Source organism: Notothenia coriiceps, unplaced genomic scaffold (genome assembly GCF_000735185.1).
Source record: "Notothenia coriiceps isolate Sejong01 unplaced genomic scaffold, NC01 NC01_scaffold00037244, whole genome shotgun sequence".
Taxonomy (NCBI): Eukaryota; Metazoa; Chordata; class Actinopteri; order Perciformes; family Nototheniidae; genus Notothenia; species Notothenia coriiceps.
Genome location: NW_011369945.1, coordinates 6962968 through 6972245, shown reverse-complemented (window position 1 = coordinate 6972245; position 9278 = coordinate 6962968).

The following is a 9278-nucleotide window of genomic DNA, read 5'->3' as shown; positions in this document are numbered from 1 at the left end:
TCCTGGGAGAGGGATCCGTCCTCTGTTGCTCTCCCTGAGGTTTCTCCCATTTCCCCCTTTAAACTGTGGGTTTTCTCTGGAAGTTTTTCCTTGTACGATGTGAGGGTCTAAGGACAGAGGGTGTCGTATTGTCATACTGATATTCTGTACACACTGTGAAGACCACTGAGACAAATGTAACATTTGTGATATTGGGCTATATAAATAAACATTGATTGATTGATGATTGATCGCGGATAAATGCTCTCCGCAGACCCATTCTCACAGTGTTATAAACCTTTTTCTTACTCAATATCAAGCCACACTTATTGTTTTTACTTCGGCTGTGAGTGTTTGTGTGTGCTCAGGATGAATTTCGCTTGTTCTCGCTGTATCGCCGAGAGGCTCGTTGCTGCGAGGAGCGGACAGGCTTCAACTCCTTGCAGCAGATCGCAGCAACGAGCCTCTCAACGTCCCGACCAATCAGAGCACACTGGGCTTACAGGGAGGGGGGGGGGCAGAGGCTCCAACAAGCCGTTTAGGGCAGAGAGTGAATACCGGTGAATACACATACTTTACAGAGATGCTGTATGAGAAACCAATGTGAGTTTGGAAAATTGCACAGTATAAATCTATTCTAGTAGACCTCAACAATGGAATTATGATCAGTAGAAATGGCCATGACATGGGACCTTTAACACTGTTGTCAGCGCTTGTTACACATTTCCATCCGAAGTCGATGCTGATATTTGATTTATTCTTCATTTGGAAACAGCAAATTAAGAACATAACTATGCTCTTTGAGAATCCTTCAAATTATATTTTGTATTCATATTCAACTACCATCCAATTGGGTGAACACTTTGTGAGGGCTACAAGCCTCACAAATGAACACACATCCTAAAGGTTACGCTTTTGTTTACATCAGACATACACAGACACATTGATTTATTTTTGCTAGATTGTAGTGAGGCTTCGGAGCGTGTGTCGAGTAATCCCTGAAGCTTTTTGTGAAGCATGTATCGAGGCTTGTATCGTTTTGGGCCAGTGACGTCATCGATGACAAACGAAGCCTCGCTGCCTGTCAATACCACGTGACTGCTTCAGGAAGCGATTCAGATCGGTTGAAGTTGAACCACAACGCTCATAATACCCATGGATGTATAACAAGAACCATATTACCCCTCCTGTACCCGGGTCCGCTGATGACACGATGGAATTAAAAGAGCTCAGACCCTCACTTATATAGAGGTCGGAAGATGTCATAAGTATAAATAGATGTAGGAATAAAAACATGAATAAATAAATGAATAAATACAGGATTAAACATAGTCCAGTCAGTGTTTTCAGGGGGATTCAGTGTGTGTGCTGTGGCTCAGCTGGAAAGCAGTTGACTCACGACCGCAGGGTCCCTGGTTCAACGACTGAACAATACATATTTTTTGTTGTTTATAAAAGCTACAGCTAAATGAGATAATGTAGTTAATAAATGTATTCTTTGATAAGGTTTAGCCTTTCTCAGGCTACAACATGGTTAAGTTTATGAATATTATTAAGGAATACAAATCCCTCTTTGCAATGTTTACCAGCCTCCTTAGGCTTTTCAATCCCAATCAATAAACTGGAATAAAAACAATATTGTTAACATGAAAATATGATTATATGTTCGTTGTTTAGAGTTATTCTAAGGCTTTACTCATTGGGAACTCGGTATGAGATAGAGCACACTGTTGAGATGTCCAATCTGCCTGTTTTACACACTTTGACCAACAGGGGGGTTTGTGTTCAAATGAAGCCCATGATAAAGGCTCATGAGATGAACCCTTTTGCGAACCAATTGGCTGGAAAGCTTCAAAGCTTCATAAGGCTTCATCTCGCCATCACTATCTAACATATCTTAGTTGATAAGACAAAAAGCCCAATGACTTATTTACATAACAAGCTTGAAATACACCCCTCCTATTTCTCCTTAATCAATCTGAGGCTTCTGTTTTAAGGGATGAGCTGCCAACACTCACAATCATAATTGACCTACATTTGATTGATTTTGAGAGCTTATAACTGAACTTATGAGGCAATATACCTCCAGTGAGTGGCCTAGCCCTTCGTATATATTTTTCTGTATGTGGCCCTCGGTGAAAAAGGTTTGGACACCCCTGCTTTAATGTGTTTGTCCACTGTTCCTGCACAATGTTAGAATAAGTCATACAACCAATACGACCAGAGTTATGTTGAAGGCCCTGTGCACCTGTGTACATTTAATACCAGAGTGAACAAACTCAATTTCCTGGGGATAAATAATGGGTCTTCTTCTTGTCATTTGTCACAGTGAACCTCTTTATAGATCTCTTTAAGTCAAATCTGGCACACATTGTCACAGAGTCTTCTCACTTCCCCCTGTGGTGCCATCCATCCACCAAAGGCCCTCAGTACTCTCTCACCTGTTTCCTCTTTCCCTCATCAGCCCTGTAGTAAAACCTGACCCATTTCCACTCATTCAAAGCCAGAGTGCTACCAACGCTATAAATGCCTGTATTTCTAAACGGGGATACATCAAGTTCCCTCTTATCTTATGTTTATGCCTTTGCTTTGCATACAGCTGAGCCTGTTCCGTTTTTTGGTTACTGATCTGCTCACCCGTCATCCTCCTTGGATTTGTGTTCCTGTTCCTAACCGACAGTATTAGCCTGTTCCTGACCACCAACACAAGTACATTTCCCATAATTCTACTTGCTTGCATTGTTTTTTCCCCCCTCGTTGTTAAACTAATATGAACAGTTTTATAATGATACATGCACACTATAAAATACAGTATGCACACATGACACACTATATACAATGTTGAAGTCTTTCTCTGGAAGACATAGTGACACTTTTATATCACCCTCGTTGTCATACATCTGTGAAATTGTGCTCCTATGTTGAATCACTGTTGTTCTTTGATGCAAAATCTCACATCAGGTGACACTGATATTGCGAATTTGACGGTGCAAATGTAGCTGTACAGTAGATTGAACGACTAATTCTCATCTTATTTTAAACTACCTTCATTCATTTTCTAAACAAGATGTACAATATTTCTATGGTGGTGTTTCTTTTAGGGACAAACAGTTCTGTACATTTTTTGACAAAGGATACACTTGTATTTTGAAGCAAAGAGATCCCCCGAGAAGAATATATGAAGCAACTCCTTACATAGAGTCCTAAATGACCACAATACTTACTGCCAAGAACAAATTGAGTTTGTTCACATGAGATTTTTCATTTGGTTTTCTCACGTGTTCAAAGTTAATGGGGTCAGTTAGAAACATGTGTCATGTACATCCCAGCACCATCAGTATTTATTACTAAGGAAAAACAGCTGTTGGACTGTCAATCAGCTGTGTTAGAATAACTACCTTTCACTTCCTGAACTATGTAGCTTTTTACTGATGTATTGCAAATACTCCACACATACACAATGGTTTCAAACCAAGATTAGGAGCTTTTGAAGGTCAAGGCTGCAGATAAAATCAAGCTTTTAAGTGCATGAGGAAATGTTTTGCATGGGCCTAAAAGCTCCCTTTCATGCAGGGACTTCATCCTGTTCAGTGAACAGCTTTTACAGTCAATGGGGACATTTAGGGGGGGTCATCGGGGGCTCAAGACAACCAGAGAACAGCATGAGTTTTTACATTATTACATTACATGTTACTTGTTAGACGCTTTTATCCAAAGCGACTTACATACTCAACACTGTGGACAATCCCCACAGGAGCAATTTGGGGTGAAGTGTCTCAGGGACACAACGACATGCTGACTGCAGTGGGGTTTGAACCTGTGACCCCCTGATCCCAACACCAACGCACAGCCCACTGCACCACACGCCTCCGAGTTTTGCAGATGCTATATACAACAGATCTGACGAGTCTCAGTATGTGGTTTGTCTGTGTGTTCTTCACAATGATCACTAGAAAATGCATTTCCTGCAGAATGCGAATGCTGTAAACTGTGAACATTTGTGGCTGAATTTAGCTGAAAATGCAGAAAAGGCTGAATATGTTATTAGCTGAATGGTAGCTGCTTTTAGCTACAGAGACCAAGTAAGTGTGTTGCTGAACTTAGCAGAGAAATGCAGAAGAGTGAAATGATTTGAATCAAATTGTTACAGCTCAAATGCATTGCNCTCCCCAAACAAGCGAAAACCTACCAGTTTCACCCACTGTCTCTGCCACCACCAGAACTATTTACCGGGATACAAACCGGAGGAACCAGGCATGGAGGGAGGTGGCAGAGACAGTGGGTGAAACTGGTAGGTTTTCGCTTGTTTGGGGAGTTTATATCCAGTTTACTTCGTTTTAACATTGCTATTGCTTTATATGTCGGGGGCGGGAGATTCATGTGATTGGTTGTTGGTTGCGTTGCTCGAAAAAAATCGCCAAGCTTCAGACACGCCCAGCATCAAGATTTTTCAAGATTTTTTTCATGCCTGTGTGTGGACGGGCCTTTAGAATAACTCTAAACAACGAACATTAAATTATATTTTCATGTTAGCAATATTGTATTTCTTCCAGTTGAATGATTGTGATTGAAAAGCCTAAGGAGGCTGGTAAACATTGCAAAGAGGGATTTGTATTCCTTAATAATATTCATAAACTTAACCATGTTGTAGCCTGAGAAAGGCTAAACCATATCAAATAATGCATTTACTACATTATCTCATTTAGCTGTAGCTTTTATAAACAAAAAAAATGTTTTGACCAGTCGTTGAACCAGGGACCATGCGGTTGTGAGTCAACTGCTTTCCAGCTGTGCCACAGCCCACACACTGGATCTACCCGAAAATACTGGATCCTATTTATTCCTGTATTTATTTATTCATTTATTTATTTATTCCTGTTTTTAGTCCTACATTTATTTATGCTTTTATTTATTTATACTTATGACATGTTCCGACCTCTATATCAGTGAGGGTCTGAGCTCTCTTAATTCCATCGTGTCACCGGGACCAGGTACAGGATGGGTAATATCGTTGTTATTATACATCCATGGCCATGGGTAATATGAGCGTTGGGGTTCAACAGTCTATGGGTTCAACCGATCTAAAGCACTTTCTGAAGCAGTCACGTGGTATTGAGGGGCAGCGAGGCTTCATTTTTCATCGGTGACGTCACTGGCCCAAAAGTTTTGTAAATATTGGACGACATTATGAAATTACGTCCCCACAGGTTTGATGCTGGTCCCCCGGTTTAGGCCGGGCGCCTGGTAAAACTTAGCCGGGGGTCGATTAATTTTTTCATGTTACCTTTTACCGGGTGTTTAATTTGAACACGAACAGAATATAACATGAAGAATATATATGTACATTTGTATATAATGTGTCATCATAAGTACACAATGATTCTGGTGAAAAGTTTATTTAAGTCAGTGAATTTCAACCTTTGTAAGAGATTGTAATCACTACAATACATAACGCGGCTCCGAAGCCTCGCACACAGCTCATTAAAACACTTCATACATAGCTCNCCCCCTGTTGGTCAAAGTGTGTAAAACAGGCAGATTGGACATCTCAACAGTGTGCTGTATCTCATACCGAGTTCCCAATGAGTAAAGCCTTAGAATAACTCTAAACAACGAACATTATGTTCATGTTAACAATATTGTTTTTATTCCAGTTGATTGTGATTGAAAAGCCTAAGGAGGCTGGTAAACATTGCAAAGAGGGATTTGTATTCCTTAATAATATTCATAAACTTAACCATGTTGTAGCCTGAGAAAGGCTAAACCATATCAAATAATACATTTATTAACTACATTATCTAATTTAGCTGTAGCTTTTATAAACAAAAAAAAATATGTATTGTTCAGTCGTTGAACCAGGGACCCTGCGGTCGTGAGTCGACTGCTTTCTAGCTGAGTCACAGCACTGAATTTTCCTGAAAACACTCGAAAAATATTTATTCCTGTATTTATTCATTTATTTATTCATGTTTTTATTCCTACATTTATTTATGCTTGTATCTATTTATACTTATGACATGTTCCGACCTCTATATAAGTGAGGGTCTGAGCTCTTTTAATTCCATTCCATTCCATGGTTCTTATTATACATCCATGGGTATTATGAGCGTTGTGGTTCAACGGTTCAACCGATCGGAATCACTTTCTGAAGCAGTCACGTGTTATCGACATGCAGCGAGGCTTCGTTTGTCGTCGATGACGTCACTGGCCCAAAACGATACAAGCCTCGATACATACTTCACAAAATTACTCGACACACGCTCCGAAGCCTCGGCGCAATACATAACATCACTAATGTTAGAGAATGTTTCCAACTTTAAGTGACTGAATTTATTTGAAAAGTGGTCTTAGTAACACATGAATACTACTGTGTAATATATGTTTACATGTATATATAAGAAGTACAATATAAGACAAGCACAAGTTTAATTTGTGGGCCATTTTCCATTGTACTTTTTTAATTAGCTGGGGGCCGATTCAAAATGGTCCGCGGGCCGGATTTGGCCCCCTGGTCGTAGTTTGGACACCCCTGCATTAAAGTATTACAGCAGGTTATAAATGTTTTGTACATGAAGAAAGAGGCCGTAGTGAGAATATAGAGGAAAAGGGACAATAAAAATAAACATCAAACACTTTCTGTACACCACATGCCTTACCTCATCCTTTCCCCTTATTTAAGATTACTCTTAATCTGAAGAGTGTCTAGTGTTCTGTTTCTTCACATTTCTAACCTTGTAACAATATATTTGTCCAAAGTAGTCCTATGTTTATTGCCCATTTTAGAGAGTACTTACACAATTTAAGTACTTTATCCTGGATCAACTGTACATCTGCCGTAAACTAATTAAAAAAAGTAAATTACTTTTGCAAGGTTTCGCCTATTCAGTATTGAACTATAATCTGCCTGCATGCGAACATGAGCTTTAATGGACATGTAACAAGAGTGGAAATCTATATAAAAAATATGGCTAAATGTTGGATATTGAAAATGTTAAAATGTGTGTTCCCTGAGAGAGAAAATACTTTGTGGACAGTTGACAACAAAGAAAAGATCCAAAGCTCTCTGCCAAAACATTTGTTGAGACGCTCTTTGAAACGAGTCATTCAAAGTTTTTGGATGTCATGGCTCTTGTGATGTAGTACAAAAAGATTGTTTTTATATTATTTATTTTGTCATACCCTGGCTTTGATAGAAAAATGTTTGTGTTCCTTACAAATGATTTGATTGTGCTTTTCTTTTTCTTTTTTAAAAAGGCACTTAAAACATACTTGAAATTCTGTTTGAATTTCTTCATTCCTGCTAAATAAAGGTCTCGGCTCTCACTATTGTTTGTTCAAATCTGAAGATGCTTCTTGTTGCCATTCTGTACAATGGTTGCTGTGTTGGTACGACCTGAATCCACTTGGTGGCGCTGTGGCTGTGCGTCAGAGCCACTCTGCTTTCTCTTGTGTTATTTCAGACAAAAACGAATCTAAATCTATCAGTTTTTCACAAACTGGGATACTTGTTTGCATGTTTAAAATGCCAATGTGATCTCTTTGGTATACCAACCAGATTTCTTTAGTATGTTACTAGAGTAATTTGACCAGACACATACTTTCATCTAACTATCATTTTTGTTTCATTGTGTATCCTGAAAGATTGCACACATGTTGCATATTGATCTATTATCTATCTTTTCTTTATCCATTGTCTATCCTGTGGATGCACATAAATTAGAAGTGCAAGTATATATCAAAGAAGCGAAGACAAAGAAGAAAACAACAATAATGACAAATATAAGATGATCATTTGATACCATCACACTTCACTTATATTTGTCATTGCGTTATGATGTGATGTACCAGTATGTGAATTATACATGTCTGTATATGTGTATACATGTGTGGAGGTGCATGCACATGTGTAGGCATGTGTCTGTACATTTGTCTCAGTATGTGTGCAATCTTTTTTTAATTACTGGCATGTGTAGCTTGCACAATTTGCTCAAATCTTTGTATATTGTGGTTGTTTGGGCTTTTTTTTACAGTTTAAAGACAGAAACTAAAGACCAATTAAAATGTCTCAATGCATAAATGATGCAACTCACTGTTCAGGGCCATTAAAACCTGTTTTGCAGGACATGCGTGTCCCCTCACTGAAGTGAAACCGCCTCTTCTATTCTTGCTGGGACAGCCTTGACTTAATGTGTCCTAAAGGTGCCCACCTGGGTGCATAAACACTCGCCCTGACAGCCTGGCTATGCATGGCTTACCCCTCCTCTGTTCATTTTATAGCGTGCATGTATCACTTTATGGCATCCATCTATCTAGTAAACCTTGAAAAGGCTGTTGAGGCTCTGGATAAATCTGAGGGTGACACTGACAGTCCCTGATCTGCCTTTCCATGTTGCCTGAAATCTCTCTTGGCGATCGTAACTTTGCTCTCTCACACATTCTGACGTGTGTGTGTGTGTGTGTGTGTGTGTGTGTGTGTTATCAGATGAACCAGCCCAGCTCTGATGTCACCTGTCATGGTGCAGCTGACAGAGAAATACACAAAATTGCAGCTAAAGAAAAATAGTTTTGTGTGAGAATGAGTAGCTGAGATCTGTAAGTGTGTGTATGTGTGGGTGTTTGTGTTTGTGTGTTGCAATTGAGTCTGGCATACAGATATGTTTGTGTGTGTAAAGGAGTATGTGAGTGTAATTAATGATGTGTTCCTCCTCTTCATAGGGTAATAGGATTTCCCACCCCCAGGCGGTAAAGAGAGTAGGAGGGGGAGAAAGCTTCTCTGTATGTATGTATTTGTGTGTGAGAGAGTGTGTGATTGCGGAGTTAGTGAATGGGAGCCCCATGTAGTGATGCCGATAGAGGGCCTGTGTGTGTGTGTGTGTGTGTGTGTGTGTGTGTGTGTGTGTGTGTGTGTGTGTGTGTGTGTGTGTGTTAGGGGGGAGGGGGAACAAGCGAGTGATTTATAACAGCTACTCCAGGTCTCTCCTCTCTCCCACAGCAGCACCGCAAACACATCCATTACAAAAGTACTGATGTTAATGGGATTGTTGTGTGTGTGTGTGTGTGTGTGTGTGTGTGTGTGTGTGTGTGTGTGTGTGTGTGTGTGTGTGTGTGTGTGTGTGTGTGTATGATACAGAGGCCGCACAAGTGTGAGTGTGCACCTATGTGTGTGTTCAGAGTGATAACCAGATGCTACTGGGTGAAAAGAAGGTGAAGGTTACTGAGGGTGTTTGGTAGAGGTTTACTAGTGTTCAACTCCCAGCACAGGTTTCCGTGTGTGTGTGTGTGTGTGTGTGTGTGTGTGT